Below are 24,468 nucleotides of genomic sequence, written 5' to 3'. Positions count from 1 at the left end.
AGGGACGGAAGCCCCGCCCTTTGAGAGTAAACCACACCCTTTCCTTCAGAGTCTCCCCTGGAAAGAGGCACCCGAATGCCAGACTGTCCTTTCATAAACTCCTTCCTTCCTTGGCTACTTCCCCCCTCCACACCCCACTGCGCGCCTTCTGAACGGAACTTGAACGTTCACTTACGGTTCTGGTGCACTTTTTCTGCGAGGTGAGTCTCACAATGTTCAGTGGGGCTTAAGTGTGCATATAGGAGTGCAATGGTGCACATTCTCCCCCCCCCCCCATGGTAACCCGCTCCTCACCCACATTTCTACCTCCTTATTCTTGTTTCATCCAATCCTCCCCTCCCCCCGTCTCCTCCCAAGTCGTCCCCCCCCCCCCCCGATTTCCTGTCCCGGCTCCAGACGTCGCTGCAGCGGCCCCCTGTGGAGCAGTCACCCAGCGAGCCGCCGCCTGGCCCACATCGGGCAGGGTGGTGACAGTGGCAGGGGGGCGGCGTGAGTGGCTACTGGATCCCTTTCTAGGAGATCCAGGCAAGCATCGTATGCTGGGTTGGTGGGGGTGGGAGGTGGGCGATCTGCCGCGGTGGGTTTTCAGGTAAGGCGCGGGCGCGTGTCTTGTCTGTGTCAGTCATGGCGGCTTCAGCACCAAGGCCAGCGCCGCAGGGAAAAACGGGCCGTGGACGGCCTAAGGAGGAAGAGTTTCGCTGCTGAATAAACCTCCCCAGTACCGGCTTGTGTGTGTGTGTGTGTTTGGTGCTTGAATTTTTGCTTCTAAACTGACATAGCAAAGCTCGGCCGTCCTGCCGCTTTTCTGCAAAGATCTAAATGTGGAGCTGATTCCCCATCTGCAATGCAGAGCGGCAGGAAGAGCCCCTTCCTAACCCTTTCGATTTCCCAACAAAGAATTTCTATTTCCTGAAAAACAAACAAGACTTTTCTATTAAAATATGACAGATCCTCATTAAAAGGAATCGCGGTAATCAAAGGATCAGTAGTTAAAGTACCTATCAAGGGCTTGACATTGAAAGGTCAGGCAGCCCGGGGCGGTGGCTAATTGGGGCGGGAAGAGAGATTTAAAAGGAAGAGATGTCTAAAGTAGTTAAGAGCTGGGGAGGCTACATTACAGTCCAGCCTTTAACCATTGTATGAGTGATATTGCATTCACCAAGTCTATCCTTTTTAAAATCGGCATTAAGTCACATTCTTAATAGCTGTCCCATCTGTCTGTCTATCCTTCTATTCATTACACACCCGCAGTGAGCTATTATTTTATATATAAAAAATACACATATTGTTTGCTGCAGTAGACTTACATGGCAACTCCCCTGTTTCATTTCTGAAACCTATGAGGCTCTTCACATCTGAAGAAAGTGAGTTTCCACGGAACTAAGTGGGATTTACTTTACTGAAGACATTGATAAAATTGGGCTGCACAACTTGCAATTTTATTGCAGCAGCAGGTGCTCATCCCACACTCCACTTATTTCACAACGGCCCCACTGAATCTAGTGGAACAACTCCAGAGTAAGTTGTTCATGAACTGGATCATTCCACACTCAATGGAATTGGTGTGGCATGGTGTTTTTAAAATAAAATAAAATAAAACAAGCAGTTTAAAAATGGTTTTTTTTAAAAAACGAATTGAATAAGTGAGTGAGAATTCATTTCTAAACCTAGGGAAGACCTCTCTTTGTGTATCCCATGGCAAAAGGCATACTTTTTCTCAGAAGTAAGTCCCACTTCATGAAATGGAACTCCTTCCATGTAGGTGTGGAGCCTCATTCAGACTTGTTTTACAGCTCTTGGCTTTGCAGGGTTCAGAACATGCATGCAGATTTCTAAGGAGGCACCTGCAAAATGATTCTAAGCTTGGCTAGTTATAAGTCGTGTGTGTATGTGTGTGTGAGAGAGAGAGAGAGAGAGAGGTTATTCTTGCATTCTTGTTTGTGTAAGAGAGGTTATTCATGGTCCCACTATTACCCAAAGTTGGAAGATCAACTTTGAAAGCCATCCGGAAGTCCACACTGCTGCTGGCTCATTAATATGGTGTTGTCATAGAACTGCAGCACTGCAGTCAGCGGAGAAGGGAAACTGAAGCAGGCTTCTCTGGGACGTTTGCAGAGTTGCATTTGCACAGACAGCTTGTTAGACTGACTCTTTTTAATATTCTTCCGACCATGTGTGACCCAAAGGTGCCATTTTTATCACAGCTTGCATCCTGTGTATATTAAGACTGCAAACATGCTTGGGAACAAGCCTCATTGAAATAATGGGACTGACTCCTGAGTAGAGATGGGTAGGACTGTGCTGCTTGAATCATTGTAATACTGAGATATTTCCCAAGATTCTCAAAATGCTGAAGGGTGAAGCAATCTGCTTAGTTAGCCCTGGGAAGAGAAGGGGTAGTAGATGAAGGCAGAAATCGATGTCTGAATGGTGCAGCAAAGCTGTTTAAAGTGCTAGTCCTAGTGGGGGATGGGGAAGGAAGACAGCATGTGGGCAGGATATAATTCTTTGGGTTGTACAAGAAGAAATTCAATTTACAGCAAAACCAATATTTACTTTTTGCAAGGCACACAACACTAGGCATTGTGAACATTTGCAATCCTGTTTCCATTGAATGCAGGAGGACATCTGGGTGGGGGTGGGGGTGGGGGTGGGGAGAAACAGGACAGCTGCAACCATCTGCACACTTATTTAGGGGAAAGCATTCCTGAAGTCAGTAGCCTTCCTTCTAAATAAGCATGCTTGAGAGCATGGTGGTGGGAGGGGCTATAAGAATGTCAAACCATTTAAAGGAATGAAGGGACATAATGTGGCTTCTGCATGGAATTTACTTGGAAGTAAGTGACAAGGATTTCAGTGTAACTTCTGATGATGTGTTCTTGATCATGGTAGGCTAAACTGGCATGAATCCAAATAGTTCAGATTAGCTAGACTGTGAATGAGGCTCTTAAGTTTCTGCAAAGGCAAAATAAAAATAGAGCAAAGCGAGGAAATATGTGCCAAGCTGGCTTAAGGTTATGTTCTGTCTGTCTGTCTATCTATCTATCATCTATCTATCTATCATCTATCTATCTATCTATCTATCTATCTATCTATCTATCATCTATCTATCTATCTATCTATCTATCTATCTATCTATCATCTATCTATCTATCTATCATCTATCTATCTATCTATCATCTATCTATCATCTATCTATCTCTATCATCTCCAGTGCTATTTTTCTAGAAAAAGAGGTGCCGGAACTCACCATGAATGCCTTCCTTGTTCTCTAATAATGGCAATGGCACCCACCTGAGAGGTGCTGGAACTGAGTTCTGGTGAGTTCCATCTTTTAAAAAGCCCCATATATTGTAAGGAGGTTGGTTGTATCCCAGACTTGTCTTACACTGAAGTTAATGGACATAAGTTACTTAGGTTCATGGTTTTCAATGGTTCTTCTCTGAGTAGGACTTAGTTGGCTACAATCCAATGCTATGATGCAAGATGACACTGCAAAAAAGTACCTAAGCTGTAGCTTGATTTCACAACCAACTATTCCTTCCTTCCTTCCTTCCTTCCTTCTGATGTATGGATTACTTGTAAGTCCATCTACCACAATGAATGCTTACTCAGCTTGACATATTTATTGAATTTTTAAAATTCTGAAAACTCTGCTTGTCTAATGATTTCAGTGCAGTTATTTTCATAGCCCATACAATTCTTCTGATAATGTCATTATTTGAAAGGATCTGTGACTGCTATTTCCAACCCACATTCTTCAGAGTGGAGTCATTAAAGGCAATAAGGTTGCTTCAGATTAAGTGAATTATAGCATACTGGAGAAATGAGTGTATATTTATGCAAAAATTTCTGCATCTATTTCAGATATTTTTAAATGCAAGATTTTCATTTCCAATGATTTATTGCTCTTATACCATGAACTCCAGACCATAAATGTGTGGCTGGACAATATTACTTTCCTAATATTTTTATGAAGGTGATATGAAGGTTAAATACATTGGTGGGCTGTTTGCAAAAACTTTTAAAGAAGCCAGTTCAGCTGCAACATCAGTGGCTGCAATTCTGCATTCAATTTGTCTGCATATACCCAGCTAACTGCATGTGGGATTGCAGCAAGTATATCTTGCAGTTCTGGCACAACTTCTGCTTAAGGCAAAATACACATATTTGGAAGATGACTGTTATTTTATTGGAACTGCTTACCACATCTTATAGCCTTCACAGGTTTTTAACCCTAAAGCTTATTTTTAAGAAGATCCCCTTCCCATCAAAAAAACACAATTCCAAGCAGAAGAATCCCTTACATGCCAAAACTCCCATAATTCCTGACCAAGCTGGATGGGGCTGATGGGAGTTGGAGTCCAGCAGCAGAGTCCAGGAGTTCAGGTCTACAGATCCCCCACCCCATTCCCACCTCTCTAAAATAAAGGTTTGCTTTGAAAAAGGTCAGCTATGCAGAGAAAATGGGTTGCATAGTTTTCATTCTGCTTCACCAACAAAACTTCTTAATGAGGAGGCAGTAGAAAACCAATGCCATTTTTATTGGCACTTTATTGTTTAAGCTGAGCAAGAGGAAGGAAGAGAACATTATGCAGAGAAGTAACCTATGCTTTGCATACAGAAGTTCCCAAGTAAATCCCAAGCATCTGCAGTCAAAAGAACGCAGCAGCAGGTAATGTGAAAGATCTCTTCCGGAGAACTTGGAGAGTCGCTACCAGTCAGAGCAGACAGTACTGACCAAATGGACAAATAGTCTGCCCCAAGGGCTGGGCTGGTATCAGTGGTGGACTTGGCTGGGTCTCTTCTGAGGGCCCACACACCAGCGGGGGGGGGGGGGGGAGACACTGAGAAGAGCCACTTGTGACCTGCTTGCTTCAACCACAAGCACTTGTTCTGGTCACTACCGGCAAGCAAGCAGCTGGTAGCAACCATGATGAAGAGGAGGAGCAGGTGGTGGAAATGGTGATGAGAATATCTACCCTCAGCCAATCCCCCCACCTTCTGGCCTTCTTCCTTACAACCACTGCCTGTCCGTCTTGTCCTTGTAGATCTCAGCAGGGAGGAAGGAGAGAAGACTAGAATTAGTTGGATCTGCCTGTCATTGGCTCTGGCTCTGCTTACTGTTGGTCCCTCAGCCTGTCCCACAAGTCCCAATATGCACCACCCACCACTGCCTGACAGCTGTGCTCCCATCTGAATTCCCCACAATGCCCTGATGCAACACTAAATGAGGGGCATTGTGGAAATTTAAACCTAGCCACTCAGGGCAGGAGCTCCAGGGCAGGTGTGCTGGAGGCCTGGCAGCTGTCCAAGGATGCCACATGTCTGTTGAATGCTTGTGATGGAGCCACCTTCCTGAAGCTAAGCCATTCTGGATCTGGTTGCTGCCTGGAGGGGAGACTGCCTGGCTCCAGGATTATTCTTATGGTTCCACAATAGCAGGGGTGGCCAACTCCCAAGAGACTACAATCTACTCACAGAGTTAAAGACTGGCAGTGATCTACCTGTTGGATGTGCCTGCACAATAGGGTCTGCCTATCACTTGCAACTGCAATTTATTTTTGTGCTATTCTCTGGCTAGAATATGACAGTTTTGCTGCCTCAAGTTTAGTGGAGAGATGTCATTTGAAAACACCTGAAAATGTGCTTCTGCTGGTTTAGTGGCCTGCACGAGACAGGTGGTAATAGAGTATCAAAATTGGACAGTACCTTTCAGGTCGTCTAGTCCGACCCCTCACCCAGTGTTAGTACAACTACAGCATCCCTGATAAATCCCTGTCCATCCTCTGCTTAGGATACCTGCAGCAAAGGGGAGCCCACTGCTTTCTGAAGCAGTCTTTCCCAGTGTCAAACAGCTCTTACCAACAGGATGCTTTCCTGAAAGTAGAGCTGTAATCTGTTTCCTTGCATTTTTTTACCCATTGTGTCTAATCCTGCCTAGTCCCTGCCATATTTGCTGTGTCAGCCCTTCAGCTATTTGAAGACGTTTTGCAGGTGAATTGCCACTTCTTGACTGTTCTCACCTTTCCCAGTGCTATGCCATTGGACAATGCCAATTTAATACTCTGGAAATTATTGCTGGAGCACCATAAGATCCTGTAATGGCACAACTCACTTCTTTGATGGGGCAGTGTTCTGCCAAAGGGCAGCTGTTCTTTATGTTTCAGCTTCCAGATAAGGTCCTGTTTCAAAGATCTTGTCCAGATGACAACACCTCACAAACGTTTCAAGGCTCTGATTTCAGTTTTCACAACAGGGAGGACTCTGGGAATGTTTATCCCTCCAGATAAGTTACTCGATTCCAAGAGGATAATAACCACTGCAAGGGTCCAAAACCCTCTTAATTATTTTTTTGCTATGTGGTTCTTTGTAAGACTTGATGAAATGTGCCCTTTGCACATTTTGTCTATTTTATTGTAAACTTCTCTGCATTATCAATACACTGTTGTGACAGTCACGTGTCTTTCAGCACTTTGTTGTGGTTACTCTATAGACCTGTGCCCTTGTATGTGATTTTTTATTTTTATGATTTTTATGATTTGGAGGTATTGAGCACACTTTTGGATGAAGGCTGCAGGTGTTATTCATGTACAACACAGATTTTAGTTGAAGGAGTGTTGCTTTTAATGTAAATAAGTTTATAGAGAATTTCCAATTAAGTCCACCTCTTGATGCTGATGAAGCGTATGTTGGTGTTGTTAATTTTGCTGTCTGATCTTTGACTGTAGCAAAGATTGATTGATATTCATGTACAGCAAGAATCAGTGTACAGCACACATAGCTAGCTTGTTTCTGAGCATAAAACATGGAATGAGTCTGGACAAAGCATATTAAAGCATAAGTTGCACAATAAGCCTAAAGACAGCCTAAGTACAGCCTCATTATCAGATGTACCATTATCAGATATGCATATATACTAATGCAGCAATAAACATAAAGACTATGGTGCAGCAATAGAACTGCTAGCACATTTGCAAAGCTAAGCAGGTTCAGGTATGGTTTCAAATTGGATGGGGGACTGTGTGATGAAATTCTGGCATTTTAGGGGATTGGAGTAGATGACCCTAGGGATCCTTTCCAACTCTGCAGTTCTATGATTCTATGGTTCTAAGAGGGCAAAGCTAAGCACTCCAGCTGGAGTGCCATGGTCCCACCAGTGTGTCCAATCCCAACTCATTGGATGTCAGCAAAGCTGGCCTTTAGGAAGTCCAGTTCCTAGAACTGCCTTCTACAAAGCATATCAAGGCACGAAACAGCACAAGAGAGCACAATCCTAAAGAGATCAGCATAGAGAAGCTTAAGAGCAAGGCCCTACTGCTTATGTCTCTTTCATCTCTTGGACAACAATGGACATGGCCCCTCAGTGCCTGGGCAAAGCATCACTGTCAGCTCTGGGTCTTGCCTCTAAGTTCCTCATCTCAGTTTCAGGGGGCTCCTGGAAAAGCAACACCCCTCACCTGGGTTGCACTATGCTTGGAAAACTTAGTATATTGCATACATGTGAGTTATATGTCATGACCTTATACCTTTCTGGGTGTCCTGGCTCCCCCTCGATGACAAATTCAAACTTGGGTGATTTCTATCCCCCCCCCCAAAAAAACCTGAATGATTCTCAAGGTGGTTTACAAGCAAAGACTTGCCTTAATACAACCTCTTGCTCCCCAGATTTTTGCACAATTCAAAAACTCTGATGGATAAGGACAGGCTGGTCTTCTCTTTGGTTTTGCCATCTGAGGGAAACGGGAAGCTGGGGCCAAGCATTCTTTCTGGTGGGGAGGGGAGAACCAAGTTTCCCATAGCTGATCCTCCTCTGGCCAATGGTCTCCCCCTCTCCAGGTCTTCTTCCTGATTTGATGTTCTTCCAGTGAAGGATGGTGGTGCTATACTTAATTATTCCTAGGATATTTGAAGCCTGGGTGTGAACATAAACCATAGTAATTTCCATTACCTAGGTGACACAAAAGAAAAATTCATTACACAAGGGCTAACAACAGCCATTGGCCACAAGAACCTCCAAGCACAAGTGCTGATGCTGAGGGTGGGGTTGTATCCAACTCGGAGGAGATATGTTGACATTACTGGACCTAAGATAGCCATGTCCATTAATTTCAATGGACTGTATCCAATCAGTGGCAGAGCTTCATGCTCTGGCACTGGGGGGGGGGGCAGAGAGCAGGTGGGGCGGGGCTGGTGCATGTCCTGGGGGCATGGCACGCCGCCTGAGGGGGCGTGGTGCCCAGCGCAGGCGGGGGGGCAGCCGCAATGGCACCCCACTGGGATCACGCTGCCAGGGGCAGTGCGCTCCCCCCCCCACTCCTCTTCCTCCGCCAGTGCATCCAATGGAAGTTCTACCCAGAACAGACCTATTGAAGTTAATGGACATGACTCACTTAAGTTCAGTAATTACAATGGGTCTAATCATTGTAGAACTTAGTTGGATAAAAACTATCCTCACCCTCACAATCTTTTAAGGTACCTATTTTTTTCCCTAAGTGCCATACAGATATTAAATTGTAAAACACTCCTTGCCCACAGGCTGACAATCTAATAAAAATAAAATAATGGGGAAGGGAAGAGGAAATTAAGCAGTGGAGCAGCTTCTCCTTTCTCTGACTGGTGATACGTGGAGCCAGGATGGTCTCACGCTTTCCAAGCTGTTCTTCAGGTGAGGCAGGCTGTGCAGCCTCCCAGGGGTCCCATGTCTCTTCTCCTACGACAGCGGCCAGAGAGAGTTAGCTTCTCATCAGCTCTGCAGTCCCAAAACCATTCTTTTACAATGTAAGCATTGGAAGAAGGTCCAGGATTCTAACAGGAAACAGTGTTTTCACCGGCCTCTTTGTCAGACTGCTTTTAAATATGGAGGTGATATGTGTGCTACTATGGCAGGGAAGGGAACCTCAAGCCTGAGAAGGCTCTTTTCAGGACTCACCATAGGCGCCGACTCCATGGGGCTTGAGGGGGCCCGAGCCCCCTCAAAAATTCGTTTGGGGGGGCTCCGCCCCCCCAATAATCTCCGGCGCCCCTCCAGCAGAGCGCCATCGCCGCCCCTCCCCCAGCCCAAAATGCACAGGGAGGGGCGGGCTGCATGCCTCCTGCCCTCCCTCCCGAGCAAAAGCTCCACCCAATTTCCTTTGGAGCTGATTAATAGGCGCAGCACGCTCTCCCCTATTCGCTCACGAGGAGGCGGTGCCACTTTATTTGCATATTCATGAGCTTATTTATTATTCATGAGCTTATTTATTATTCATGAGCTTTCCCGGGCCCCCCCAATATTTTTTATAAGTCCGCGTCCCTGGGACTCACCACAGCTCACACTCCATTTCCTAAGGCCACATCCTTCACAGGCCCTGCTCTTGAGTGTTTTTGCCTGGTTGGCATGTGCCCTTGAACTCTGATGAGACCTCTTGCTTGTCTAGGTGGAGGACAGAGAGAAACCAGTCCCCTGTACAGATGTAAAATTTACTCTATTGCTCCTCCCACTTTTGCCTCAGGCCCAGCCACCACCATCAGGTGGCCTCCAGAATGCTGCCCAGAAGGAAGTGCAGCCCTCAGGCTGAAAATATCTCCCTATCCTTGGTCTGCAGTTACAAATCTAGAGTTTCTTTCCCTATCAATAATCCCAGGAGCAGCCAAATGATGCATCAGCAAGATGGCTTGCATCAAGCTTTTCAATTAACTAGGTATGTACTGCATAAAATTTCTAAGTTCAAAATCTTAACTTACAAGTGTCAGTCTACAAGAAGAGTTGACTTCAGTGATATTAGTCATTGGGGATGGGGGTATATTAAAAGCATGAAAAATGTCGATGGGGAATTTCTAGATTTATATATATATATATATATATATATATATATATATATATATATATCAGAGGGTTAGGGATTTGTGTTGTGCACTGATCTCCATGGAAGATAACTGGTATAAAATAGTGATAAGAAAAAATGCAACCATTCTAGGGAATCTAGATAAAGTTCACCCAAGACAGGCTTGGAAACTAATCTGGGGTTCAAAAAGCCTAACTCTAAGGAGAAGCAATAATTTTAGTCCCTCAGATTCTATTCCATCCTGGAACAAATCCTAGCCAGAGAGGTCCCCCCCCCCCCCACCAGAGGCACCCCAAATATCTCCCTCCATGCCCAGAAGCACTCTTTGCCATTTCTAAACCCTAGAATACAATCACACTTCTCTTCCTTTTGAACAGGCCTCCCTCAGTCCGTCTCTAAAATTCCAGTGTGCTGATCAGAGCACACTGGGATGTGGCAGACAGCAGTGGTGTGTATTGTCATTGAAAACAATGTTCTCCTGCGGGCTTTCACAATTGCCTTTGGTCTCATGAGAAGAGAAAGGCTCAAAGGTCAGTGGTAGAGCATTGGCTTTCCATGCAGAAGACTCCAGGTTCCCACCTCCAGCTAGAACTCAATATTCAGGTGGGGATGTTCTCCATCTGAAACCCCAGAGAGCTGCTGCCAGGTGGAGTCCCCCCAACCCTAGGTGACCCCCGAGCGGAATAATGACTCAAGACGTGCTATGGGATTAAAATTGGCCACAACTTCATTAAGTTTCAGATGTAGGGAGACCTTGGCTCAGGCACTGGGCGTTTATCCTTCCCAGTCCCCAGCCGTGGATCTGGGAGACTTCAGGGTTATCCAGAATGTGTGGGGATTGTGCTGGCTCTGGAGAACATATGTTCAAGCAGAGAGCCTGCCCCCCGTTTTGCCACCGTTGGAGGGGAGAGCAATGACAACCTCTCGGCATATGGCCAATGCCTCCCCTCAAGACCCCTTTAACGGGGAACCCTGGTATCACCGCCGCAAGGGGGCGTGGGTCACTGCTTCACGCCCCGTCTCCCCATTTAGGAAGATAGACTAAAGGATTCTGCCCAAGGCCTGAAACCTCCAAAGTTGTGACATTTTGCTACGGGAAAGGTAAAACCTGGAAATGCAGGAAAATTCCTTTCCAGCCCTTCAACAGCAACCCTGACATAGCAGCACCTGCGTACCCGTGGAGGGAGGGGAGGGTGGGAGAAGCTCTGGAGCCAACTGCCACTTCACAGGTAAGATTCATCTTCAGTTGTGTGGGCAGGACGGTCCCTCCCCTTACCCCTGGCAACGCCTCCCCAGGTGGGATTGGGCGATTGGCAGAGGTAGGTGGAGACCTCCAGGTATCCGGCCTGGGGAGGATGAAGCCAGCCCAAACTACCGGGGGCCACAATGGGATCCGGGGGGCTGCATGCCACCCCCCCAAAGGCACCCCCATTGTGGACAATACTGACCTGGATAGATCAATGATTTTGCTCAGTATAAGGCAGCTTCCTGTGTTGCTAAGGGGGAGTGTCATGGGTCAAGGAAGCAGCCAGGGAGAGCCCTTTGGACTGGCTGATTCTGTGAAAAATTGTATTATTTCTTTATCCACCCCTCCTTGGGGAAATTGTGTAATTTCCAAGACAATTCAAGTGAAGCCTTGGAAAGCCCATCTCTAACAAATATATAACATTGGGTGGGTAGGTGTGAAATTTTCTGAGCAAATCTGAATTTGCTTGGGAAACCCCCTTCTTCCCCCAAATTGGTCTCAACTCTAATTTCAGCACAGCCTCCTTCTTTTTTTGTACTCAACTTGCCAGATTTGACAGGTGGCGACAGATAATTTAAGCAGCATATGCTACTCAAGTGATCAATGAAACATTCAGTACCAAACTTTTTTGTTTGCTTTGCTCTGCTATATTCATTATTCAGTAGGTAATGTGACCCCCCACCCAGCCACCCACAAATCTGTGTCTTCCTTGGAGCACTTGACTTTTCCTTTTATCGACTTGCCTTTGCCAGAGAGATAAAACTGGAGTGCAGATCCCTGTAGAAAGATAGTGTTTCTGCAAGGAAGACACAGGGAAGAGGAAACATTTGCTGCTTCGAGTCTCATTTGTATCTGGGTTAATTGCACTTCCCGGGGATGTGTCTAATTGATTTGTGGAGAGAGGACTAACTGTCTGCCACTTGGCAATGACGCTGCAGAACTGAATCTCTCTTTCTGCTGGGGCAGAAAAGACAGAGCCCATCCACAGCCTGGAGATGAGAGGATTGCCAAGGGCTGAAGGGCTGGGGAAGGGCCATAGCTCAATGGCAGAACAGCTGCCAGGCATGCAGAAGATCCCAGGTTCAACCCCCAGCATCTCCAAGCAGTGGCAGAGCAAGGTGGGGGCAGTGGGGGCAGTCTGCCCCGGGTGTCATCCTAAGGGGGGGAGTGACATTCACCACAGGCTTGGGAAGTTGGGAGCACACTCCTGGCTGGAGGAGGCAGGCAGGCAGGCAGGCAGGGGAGAGGACGGGAAGGAGGCAGACGAGGAAACAACGGAGGGGGCGGGAAGGGGAGAGGAAGGAAGCAGGGTCAGTGGGTGTGCCTGGAAGACGAGCGCCTACAGCTGGACTATCAAGTGGATTTAAAGGGTCACTTCAGGGGTGGCGCTGCAAACACGGAAGGGATTTTGGCCAGTGCTTAAAAAGAGGAAGTGAGTTTCCCTCTGACAAACCCTTTCTGTCTCACCTCTGCAAAGCTCCACATGTTTCCATCCAACCCTGTCCTCAGCCAACCCCCCACTTAGAAGCCACTCTTGGGTTATTGACTTCCGTGTGCTTGCAGTGTATCTGGGTCTCCCTTGTATCTATTAGGGACTATTCTCTCGCCTTTCCTTTGATATCTATGCTGCTGATTACTTCTGCCATTTTAATTTTAGAGAAAGTGTTTAATTTAAAAATGTCCTGTACTATAAAGTAACAGTGGTAACAATACATTGAAAACAAGTAAATATTTTGGGGAGGGTGGTTCCAGAGCCCTAGTACCACCATCCCAAAGAGGATCAAATGGACGGACTTTGGTCCTCTTTTCCCCTCCCCTCCCCCAATGTCTTTCCCTCTAGCTGAGCTGGCTCCCTGCCTGTTACGTTACATGCGGGGAAACCCATGTGGGGTTCCTCTCTGTGTAAAGTCTTCAAGCTTTTCCTGCGCACGCCTGACAAATCCGCCCCATTGTCAAAATGTATCTTTCCCCCCACCTCCAGTCTCCGTTGTTGGGTGTCCTGGCTGAGGGGGAAAACAGAAGACAGATGGCCATCAGTCAGGGATGGTCTAGTTGAGATTCCTGCATTGCCCCAGGGGTTTGGCTAGATGACCCTCAGGGGTCCCTTCCAACTCTACAATTCTCTGGCGCAGGCTTGTGCAGAGTTTTAGGTACAAGTTGGATGCAAGGGGTGCAAACGATTGCAGCTCATCTTATGCTCTGTCGGCTCAGGAATAAGTCCCACTGATCATGATGAGACTAGATTGCTGCTGTGCAGTCCTGCTTTTTAAATAAATGTTTTCCTTTTCAGATAATAGAGAGCACGGTGAAATCACAATAAATAAAACCTCCCCTTCAGTAGTTTCAAGCACTATTACAGGTTCCACATAATATCTGTATTGCATTGTTTACTGCGACAGCACCTGCACTTTGGAACTCCCCGCCTATTGCAACAAAGCACATGCCTTTGCTAGACTCTTTTTGGGCATTTGCTAAAAGCATTCTTCTTTAGGCAAGCATACCCAGATGCTTAGGAAGTTGAAGTAAATTTAATCTGTTTTAATATTTTAGCTTTTATATGTTTTAAATTAGGGTTGTTAATTTTTCTTGATTTTAATGCTGTGGTGTTTTTTGGTTTTTTGTTTTGGTAAACCACTTTGAAGGTTTTAATAAACAATAAATATAAATAAAATAATACAAGCCAAAACACAATCCAGCCTGTAGATTTAAGTATCTGTCCACAGTCATCTACTTGTTATCAGAGGCCCAGAATCCACATTCCTTTATAAGAAAATAAGAAATAAAGTCAAACCATTTTTGCAGGCAAAAAATAAAATAAAATTCAGTCTGTGTGTTTGTGTGACAAGAATTTTCCACACTGGGTACCACTTGACCTTGCTACACCACTGGGTTGTCCCTCTAGTGGGGAACACATTGTGCTCCTTCTGGGGTATTTTGTCCACCTTTTGTCCTCTCACCTGTGGCTCCTAGAAGCTGCCAGCATGTGACAGAGACCACACCCCAGGAACGCTTTGACTGGCTGGCTAAACCAAACCCTGGGTCTCAAACCCTCCATTAGTTACAGACTTCCCCTGCATCCAAAGATAGGCTCTGGCTGGCTGATTGAGCAGACGAGACCGAGAGTGGGTCCAACCATCAAAAAGGCGGTTTCTGCATGTGCTGTAGAGGGCAGTGAGAGGCAGGTGGGGCTCATCCACCTAGGAAGGTAGCCCACCTAAGAGAAGGAAAACTCTGATCCTAACCATCTCCTGCCTTGGCCTGCCTGGTGTTGCTGAAGTACAGCTCCCATCAGCCCCAGTATGTGCAGTGACCAGTGATGATGGCGACTGAAAGTTCAGCAACATCTGGCAGCCCAAAGGTTCCCGACACCAACACTACTGAAATAAATGGGAGCACCCTGGGATCACTACTGCAGTGAGACAATGGCCTCGTCTCCTTGTCCCTCTCAGCACTGCCCAACCCAAGTTTCCTGAGTTCTCTTGGTTCTATTCCCACTTCCTTGTGGAGGAAGAAAAGATGGCAGTTAATGATTAGAGACCAAGGTTTATGTTTTGCTTTTATCGTGCCCTTCCTCCAAGGAGCTCACATTCTACCTCACCCCAGCAGCCTTGTGAGGTTAAATCAGGCTGAGATATGTCTATGATCATCCACTGATGAACCACTGTGATCTTCACATAGGGGAAATAATAACCTTTACTTAGACTAGAAAGGGTTTCCAGTCTTCCTTAAAATATTCTAAATTTATATCTTTGAACAGTTCCATCCATTTTGCCATCTCTGCAAAATGCCAAGATTTTGATCAGGTGATCATATCAAAGGGGATTGTGAGTTGGGCCCACCCGTACCTGGAGATGCCAGAAATTGAACCCGGGTCCTTCTAAATGCTAGGCATGTGCTCTGCCACTGAGCTACAGCCTTTAAGGGGGGGGGGCAACTACCAGGACGCCTTTGACCAACACTCTCTCCTTCCTAAGTAAAGTTAGGGTCAATCTGCACTTCCCCACGATCAGGGGAAACACAAAGGGCCAGGCTGTCAGGGATGCAGGTCAGCATGAAGAAGCAAAGGCAGTTTCCAGTGCTAAGTCAACTTTTTATTCAAGGAAATGAACATACAACTCAGCGACTTCCCAGTAGGTCTTGCCCCTGTGCAGCAGTTGTCAGGACTGACAGTCCCTGCCTTCTAGGGCTCCTCCTCTCCCCAGCAGTCTCAAACAGCATCTGAGCATCTTTGGCCTCTGTCCCACTCTCCTCATTATTCTGTGTGTTCGTGGAGACAAGGCTGGAGGGGAGCTTGTTGCAGCAGGAGAGGGAGACTCCCTGGATTCCTCAGCAGTCTCTTGAGGCCCCTCCTCTGCTTCAGCCTTGGAGTCTGAACTGCTCCCTTTCACAAGTTCTTCCTGCTCACAAAACTTTGTTGCCCCTTCAGCATCCAGATCCTCCTCTCCATCTTCTCCTTCTGACCTCCCCTCAGTGTCCAAATTGCAGAAATTGGCCTCTTTGCGTATAGTGACCACTGACACATGGCTTTAAAAACAAAAAAAAGGAGGAGACTAATTTGCAAATGCTGTATATGTGTGCACATTTAAAAATGATTGCTACTCTACTGAGTCATACAAAATAGAATGTTCTCTCAGGAAAAAAACAAACTTAAGAGTTACGAAGAAATCTGCTGCAAAAGGCTTCCACTTCTGACGACTCAGTCACTGCAACCTGAAAGAGCCATAGCACAAACAGTTTCATACAGAACACAATACAGATTTCCTCCCTAGCCGAGCAAGGGATACTCACCTAAATGTATGTCAATCATGGAATACCATTTCGACTAAAGCAGCACTGTCCTAATGCTGGTGACTCTCGCTGCAGGGTTTTTCTTGAAGTATCAAGAGCTCTTATTGATACTGCATCTTTCTCGTCAACTGAACATATTTGCTTCAGGTACAGTGAGCTCTGGGAAGCCTGAAGAAAGGAGGAGCTGGAGCAAAAGAAGAAGTGTTCTCCTACCTGCAGGTGAGTCTCACTGTGGTGACACGGAATAGGGCCTCTTCTGACGACCTGAAAGAGTCTTAGCACAAAGAATTGTAGACGGAACACAACAGAGATTTTCTCCCTAGCCAAGCAAGGTATACACACCTAAATGTCCTTCAATCCCGGAATACCATTTTGACCGCCATTTTTGATTGAAACTAGATAAGACATTAATCTAGAGGGGCAGAACAGAGAGATGAGAGTCAGATTTAAACCACCGTGACTTCTGGGACTCAGCCGGAAGAGCTGGCTTCATTTGAGTGTTGCAGGATCTTTGGAGAGAACTGCGAAGAGACCATCAGAAAAGAAAATGGGAAAAAGGAGAGACCCATACAAAAAGCATTGCCCTGGAAAAAACACACTGAATGGTGCAACGTGAATTTACCTAAATCAGCACTGTCCTAATGCTGGTGACTCTCACTGCAGGGTTTTTCTTGAAGTATCAAGAGCTCTTATTGATACTGCATCTTTCTCATCAACTGAACAGATCTGCTTCAGGTACAGTGAGCTCTGGGAAGCCTGAAGAAAGGAGGAGCTGGGACAAAAGAAGAAGTGTTCTCCTACCTGCAGGTGAGTCTCACTGTGGTGACACGGAATAGGGCCTCTTCTGACGACTCGGTCACCGCAACCTGAAAGAGTCTTAGCACAAAGAGTTGCAGATGGAACACAACAGAGATTTTCTCCCTAGACAAGCAAGGGATACTCACCTAAATGTATGTCAATCATGGAATACCATTTCAACTAAAGGAGCACTGTCCTAATGCTGGTGACTCTCACTGCAGGGTTTTTCTTGATGTATCAAGAGCTCTTACGCACATTGCATCTTTCTCATCAACTGAACAGATCTGCTTCAGGTACAGTGAGCTCTGGGAAGCCTGAAGAAAGGAGGAGCTGGAACAAAAGAAGAAGTGTTCTCCTACCTGCAGGTGAGTCTCACTGTGGTGACACGGAATAGGGCCTCTTCTGACGACTCAGTCACCGCAACCTGAAAGAGTCTTAACACAAAGAGTTGCAGATGGAATGCAAAAGCAGGAGAGCGCAGGTATCTTACACCCTTGACCGAAGAACAGTACACTCCTCCAGTCTGGGATGGTCGTCCTCTTCCACCGAGTGCGCCACTTCGGGAGGGATGCACATGGAGCGGTGAGGGATACAGGATAATCCACCCCCTTAACACATTTGTCAGTGAAATCATAGGCCATGATTTTAGAGGTCTCACTACCACAGCCACATTACGTACCAGTGATAATTTTGCCTGCCCTTTTGACGTCCGTTTCCCATTGATTATGTAATCTTGTCACTGTTGCTGGAAAGGCCAGTCATTTCAGTACAGCTCTACTCACTACAACGCTTCTCAAGCATTCGTTCTCCCTCCACTGGAATCCCCCACTTGCAAGACACACTGGAGACATAGTCCAGAGCTTAAGGCTCCATTTTAAGATGGGAATATACAGAAAGGAGAGACCAGTACAAAAGCATTGCATTGAAAAAGATCACTGAGTAGTCTTCATCCAAAGACTAATTAGTTTGTAAGGTAAATAAAACCTTAAGACTTTAAAGTGTCTTAGCACAAGAATTGCAGGTGGAAAAGAGATTTTCTCTCCAGCCAAGCACGAGATACTCACCTAGAAGCCCTTCAGTCGGAATACATGCAACTGCATTGTTACTTTAATTATGATGTAGCGTTTCAAGTTTACTTGTTAGGTATTTGCACCTGTCACCACTTCTGACAAATCAAGAGTATTTAAAAGTTACCTTCCTTCAACTGCAGCGCTAGTTTCCAGATGGGAAGTTACTGGCAAAGGAAGCTGACTGCTAGATCTGCTTTTTAAATTGGTATTTTAAATATATTACCTTCAGTGCTAGAGGATCCAAGTTTTTTGTATAGAGTCAACACTTTGTGTTGTCTCAGCAATGAGCTAAATAGCTGTTCCTAGAAGATGCTTAGCAAAAATAAAGTAAAATCCAAAATCCTTGGTTATTGCCACTAGATAATCACGTTATACATCAGGGGTAATTTTGCCTGGCCTGAGCTCCATTTCCCATATCTTATTGTAATCTTGCAGGTTCTGCTGGAAAGGCTTAGTGGAGTTGATGTTCTCGTCTGCTTCCTCATTTGATCCTCACAAGAACCCTGTGAGGTAGGTTAGGCTGAGAGACAGAGAGCTTCATGGCAGAGGGAGGATTTGAACTCTAGACTCCCAGGTCCTAATCCACCACTCTAGCCACTCTCAGGAACTTCCCTCAGAGAAAGCACTTTCCCACAGGATCCTGGACTTGCCATGTCCCTGAGCAGTCACTCTCCAGTCGCCATCAGCAGGTTCATCCTCAAAATGCTTTATTTGCCTATTCAGCAAGTTTTTAACTTACCTGTCTTTCTCTCCTTCCAAGACAACCTGAGCAAATATGAAATCAGAAGGAACGGTTTTGTCCTCTCCCTGTCTTCTTTGCTCTCTTTTTTCTCCACATGCACATTTCTAGCTTCAGCAACCAAAAACTCAAACTTTCCACTCATGAAACGACTTGTCTGGTTGGCTTTTAAAAGAAAAGCCTTCTATTTTCCCTACTCATTCTCCCACTGCTTTAAGCAGACTTCATATCCATGTACCCTTTCATGTGCTCCTTCTTTTCATCCAAATACTCATTAGTTTGAAAGGTAAATAAAACTTGATTCCCCCCTTCACATACCTTCATTTATCTTTATTTTCTCTTGGCTTTTCCAGTCCAGGATTTTTAATTTTCCTGGTTCTCTTTAAAATCTCCATGTTGGTATTTTTCTCAGTTTTCAGTTTAAATTTTGCTTGGCTAAAGTCTTTTGGGGGGACATTCTCAAAGTCCATCATCAGTCTACAATTTACTGTCCCTGTGTTATTAGGATTAAGTCTTTTTTGATCTTCTATTTTTCTTCAGTTTCCTTTTAGTTTAAAAATTAATGCCTCTCCTAACACTTTTTAGGGACAAATACCTGACTAACATATATGCAGCGTGCAGTATTTGAAATCAACCACAGCAGAGATCACAGATGAAAATTACCTGTGTTCCTTTTTTAAAGTTGTAAACGATGAATTTCAGCAGAGTGAAATCCCTTCATTTACTCTAAAAAAAAAAAGCCCAATGGTTTTGAAAAGTAATCTAACCTAAACTGGTTTCAGTTGCCTTTTCAAACCTGTTTCATCTTCCCCAGCCTCCCTCTCCTAATCCCTCTGCCCATTAGCTCCTTCAGCTCCGACCAGTGAGAGGGCTAAAACCAGCATCACAGCCAAAGACAGGCTCACTCACCGGAATGCGGCTCGCTCCTTCCACCACCAGTAGGTCATAACCACACATAAAAAAGTCCCTTGCAGCATTAATACAGTGGGTGCAAATGTCTTTATTTTTTACATGGGGTCACTTCAGGGCTTTGATGGGGAATGAGTATTTTCTTTCCAAATTAATACATTCTGGAAATACAAGGGAACTGAATTTGTAATCCACCCAAATCTCATGGATTACACACTACAGGAACATGACCTGTACAGGAAAATAAGGGAAAGACTATGGGAAGAGGGGCTGGCTTGGATCTCAGTGGCCCCCACTGAATTATATGCAATCTGGGGCACAGCTGGAAAGGACAGCAGTTGCTTCTCACTCCTGATATTTATGCTGTGTATACACAACATTCTGTGATAGAATGAATGAAGACTGGGTGCTTGTTTTTTTAAAAAAAATGGCTTACAAAGAAAGAAAGTGGGGAGTAATTTTAAATCATTGCTCTTGTTTTTAGCATACTGGCCATCTTTCCATTGAAAATTGCTGTGTTGAAATATAATACCTGGTTGGTGGATGGGAAGGGTTTGGAGTGACTGAAATACCGTAGATGTGCAGCTCCACTAATTACAGAAGAAAATTCATTTCACTATGACGATTAAAAACCTCAGTGTTTGATGCTTAAGAATGCCTTGTGAGGTTTGAAGTTAAGTGCTATTTCTCTGTTCTATCTCTGTCTTAACTTTAACTGCCATGACATGATTGCATAATTATTGTAGCTCGCAAAACCGGGTGAATCTTAGCACAATGTGTAAAGGCACTTTCCAGATAATCATCACTGAAATTGGACTTATTTTACAGGAAAGTAGTTAGAGGTGAGAGACCATGTGAAATTGCTTTGGATATGGTTTTATCCTGCTATTCACCACAGTTGTGTAATGCATGATGCCATTCATCCAATTGCCATTGCCAATAGATTCAAAACTCTCCTAATCAGCATTCATTTTTAAAGGAATCTGCCTTGCTTGGTGCACTTCTTTCTTGCATTGGGCAAGGAAAACATTGCCACTGAGAGAGAGTAGAAGGCTGATCTGTTAGAAGATGGTGAACTGGTATTTTCCTTTAACATTTTAGCAGCCACTGGCCCATTTGAAAATGGGGGCTGACTGGTAGTATTCCAAATAAGACCACACTTGACTTGTCTAGCTTGATATCCTAACTACATATAAGGTTTTTGCTTGAGATGATAGCTTGTTTGCATGACTATTCAGTAACTATTTTCTCCTATGAGCTTCAACATCTGCAGTTGACAACATACATTAAAAGTGAAAGAACTGTGTTTGGAAATAGAAAAAAACCTCAAATATTGTTATATTCATCCCAGTTCTCTGAATACCAAGAATTCCAGGGGTGCAGCATGCTTTTTGTGGTTGTTACATTTATTGCCTGTACTTCACCAGTAAGTCCCAGGGCTACAATTTAAAATTCAGTATTTAAAATGGTATTAAAAAGAGGTATGTTCCTTTGGAAGGAGATCACTCATATGGCATTTTGAAATAGTTTCTGCCGCACCAAGATTGTCTTGAAAACAACAGAGCACAAAACACATGACATGGAATTCTCAAGCATGTTCATCAAATGTTAAAGGGTATTTATCTACCAGCATTCTCCCGCTAATCGAGTTAAATTTGTCTGTCTGTCTTTTACAGGAAGATCAATCAAAGAGGAAATCTCATGACAATATCGACCTACAAAAAATGAAAGATTCCTACCAGTGATGTTGCTTAAAAGGTCCATACCTGGAGACTAGCTTGCGATGGAGAATAATCTAATATTGTTTGATTTTTTAATGTAATAATGTTTTGTCACACTGCATAAAAGTTTCTGGATTGTCCAGTCCTTTTATCAATCACATTTGATCCTTATTTTCTCTGCATTTTCTCTGTGCTTTGTAATAGTTGCACTTATTTGCACATGTGCAGGCAGAGCAGGTTCTGTGTCAACAGCTGGGGTGGGTGGGCAATTGTTGTGATCCCATGCGCCATCCAGGGGTCTACTGAATGGGCCCCCTGGACCCGCTCTTCCTTTTCACCACTGCAATGTGCTTGTTCATCCGACTCTCACTCTGGCCAGGTGGTTTGAAGGAAGAGCTGTAGAAGCAGGAGCCACAGACTGCTTGCTCATTGATTTTTTGCCTGAAAAGCACATAGCAAATGGAGGAAGAGAAGCCTCTGGCAATAATAGCATGGAGGGGATAGACTCACTGAGGAAACAGCGGCCCATGGAAGGTTCTTGCCCTTCCTCCCTTCAGTGCTTGGAACTAGCATTGAGGTTGAACATAGGGGAAGGTTCACAGCTATAAACATGCCACTGCTTTCACATCAGATCTCTAGGGAAACAACCTACTTCCAGAGCCCAAACAAAAATGTCACCCTGTCTCTCTATGCCGGGGTGGGCAGGATGTAGACCTCAATCTACTAGTAGACCTCTGCGTGATTTGCCAAAGATCTGCAAGAGTTCCTGACTCCCAATTATTTAACATATACATACTTATTTGATCACTTTGATCCTGCATTGCAGGGCGTTGGACTAGATGGCCCTCGTGATCCCATCCCGCTCTACAATTCTATGATTCTATGATCTCCGTAACTTGCACCTTTAAAAGTTCCACCTAATTACTATATTCAGACAGCACTTTATTCCATTTTTCCTCACATTTTCTTCCCTGTTAATTTTCACATTTTATTGATGTTTCACATAATGCAAAATACACTTCTGGAAATCTAACACAATCTGGTAGAAGTCTAATGTTCATTTCCATGTTAATTACTTACTTTTTAAAAAGAGGTTTGCAACCCTTTTTACCTGCCTGGTTGTGTGCTATAATTTTCCTGTGGTTTTCATGGATTGCTGCTCATGTGATGTGTGTGTGTGTTTTTTTTTTGGGGGGGGGGAGCATTCCAGCATATGGCTTCAGTGGAGTCGGGGGGGGGGGCAGCACTTTTCCATTTCACCTCAGGCAGTTGAAATGCTACATGCCACCCCTAGCTCAGAGGTAATAATAAATAATAAATAAAATTTTATTTACGCCCCGCCCTTCCCGGTTCAAAAACCAGGCTCAGGGCGGCTAACAACAAATTTTAAACACTTAATTGATGCAACAAGAAACAGCATAAAATACAGTATAAAACATGAATAACAATAAATTCAGAATTCAAAAATCAATTTAGGGGGAAAATCCATCCAATAAACATTAGATGATCACGAGGGCTAGCTGGCTAAATTAGTCCTATTTGGGCCAGCGAGGAGACCAGGGGAGAATTAGCTGTGGGATCCCAGAGCAGATAATCTTCATAAAAAGGGGAGAGGGAGGGAAGTAAGGGGAATAAAAGATCAGGCTAAGTTCAAATTGAAAGCCAGGCGGAATAGCTCTGTCTTACAGGCCCTGCGGAAGGAAGTTAAATCTTGCAGGGCCCTGGTCTCATGGGACAGAGCATTCTACCAAGTCGGAGCCATCACTGAGAAGGCCCTGGCCCTGGTGGAGGATAATGTGACTTCCTTAGGGCCCGGGACCTCTAAACTATGATTATTCATGGACCTTAAGGTCTTCTGTGGGGCATACCAGAAGAGGCTTTCCAGTAAATACGAGTCCCTAAGCCACAAAGGGCTTTAAAGGTCAAAACCAGCACCGTAAACCTGACCCTATACTCCACCGGGAGCCAGTGCAACTAGTAAAGCACTGGGTGAATATGCTCTCATGGCAGGGACCCCATGAGGAGCCTCGCTGCAGCATTCTGCATTCTGCACCCGCTGGAGTTTCTGGGACAGTTTCAAGGGCAGCCCCGCGTAGAGCGAATTACAGTAGTCAAGCCTAGAGGGGACCGTCGCATGGATCACTGTGGCCAGGTCGGGGCGGGAAAGGTAAGGGGCCAAAGGTAAGGTACCCCATCCTTTCATTCTAATTTAATGTCTTTTGCACCTGGCCAGGGCTGGATTTAGGTTTGATGAGGCCCTAAGCTAATGAAGGCAATGGGGCCCTTTATATGTCCAGCTCTCCTTTGTCAACAACAAATTGTCGCTGTTTTTTTGTGTTGAATATATGCTGTATATGCCCATTACTCACATCATAGGAGCCTACACAACACAAAACACTGCTGCTGTATGTAGGTTTTATTTTATTTTATTATCTTATATTTTGGAAGTGTACATCTAGTTTTTTCCCCTTTAAATTTTTTTGGGACTCCCAAGAGAGTGGGGTCCTAAGCTATAGCTTGTTTAGCTTATACATAAATCTGGGACTACACCTGGCTCTGCTTGGTTGATCTTGACGTTCTAGTAGACAATCAGAGTAAATCTGCCAGGCCTGAAGTCTGCCCACTTCCATTCTGCAGCTTTCTCCCCAACTGCTGTTTCTTCACACACAGGCAGCTTGAATCACATCTTCCTTGCAAGGGGAAGGGTGGGGGAGTAAATCCCCTTCTACAACGGCTCCCCGTTATGCCAAAGCCAGCTGCAGATGCCACTGGTTGCTTTTAAGGGCTTTCTGGGTTGCAGGAATGTGTTGATTTGATTTATTTATTTAATGTAGTCATTGTTCAGAGATTTTGATGACAATGATTTATTGCATTGGTTAGTGGGCATACAAACTACGGCACAGTAGAACCCAGCCTCACCACCCAAGGCCTGGGTAAATGAAAAGGTCTTGAACACCTAAAAACTGAAAACAGTGGTGCCAGGACACATTTCCCTGGAGAGAAGATTCTTTTTTAAAAATTACAGATCTTACAGCGTCTTTTTCCTTTACAGTTACATACATAATCTATTTTTCTTTCTATACATATTCGTATTCATCTATTTCTCTATAAGGCTTAACTTCCCTCTACCTCTTAACAGCTTCATCTTCTCTCTTTATTTCCTTCTCTTTGTACTGTATTCCAATATACCTTCAACCTTGTCTCCTCCAATTAACTTTTATTTTGTGAAATTTATCCCTGGAGAGAAGATTCTATAAAATGGGGGCGGGGGGGGGGAGGTACCACTGAAAATACCAGTTCTCATGTGGTCACTGTCTCCACCTCTCAGGTGAGGCACATGAAAAAGGGGCTGGGCTGGTTCTTGTGGTGA

At 44.9% G+C, this 24,468-nt stretch overlaps 1 long non-coding RNA gene across 1 annotated transcript; it reads left to right on the top strand.

Moving 5' to 3' along the window:
• Window positions 1-92: 92 nt before the first annotated feature.
• On the top strand, window positions 93-21,243 carry LOC144325635 (uncharacterized). The gene is made up of 3 exons (XR_013390824.1): window positions 93-200; window positions 9,495-9,683; window positions 21,054-21,243. It is a non-coding gene; the product is annotated as an uncharacterized LOC144325635 (long non-coding RNA).
• The last annotated feature ends 3,225 nt before the right edge of the window (window positions 21,244-24,468 follow it).

This window comes from Podarcis muralis, chromosome 15 (assembly GCF_964188315.1).
Source record: "Podarcis muralis chromosome 15, rPodMur119.hap1.1, whole genome shotgun sequence".
NCBI lineage: Eukaryota > Metazoa > Chordata > Lepidosauria > Squamata > Lacertidae > Podarcis > Podarcis muralis.
This window is presented reverse-complemented; position numbering and strand designations above follow the sequence as displayed.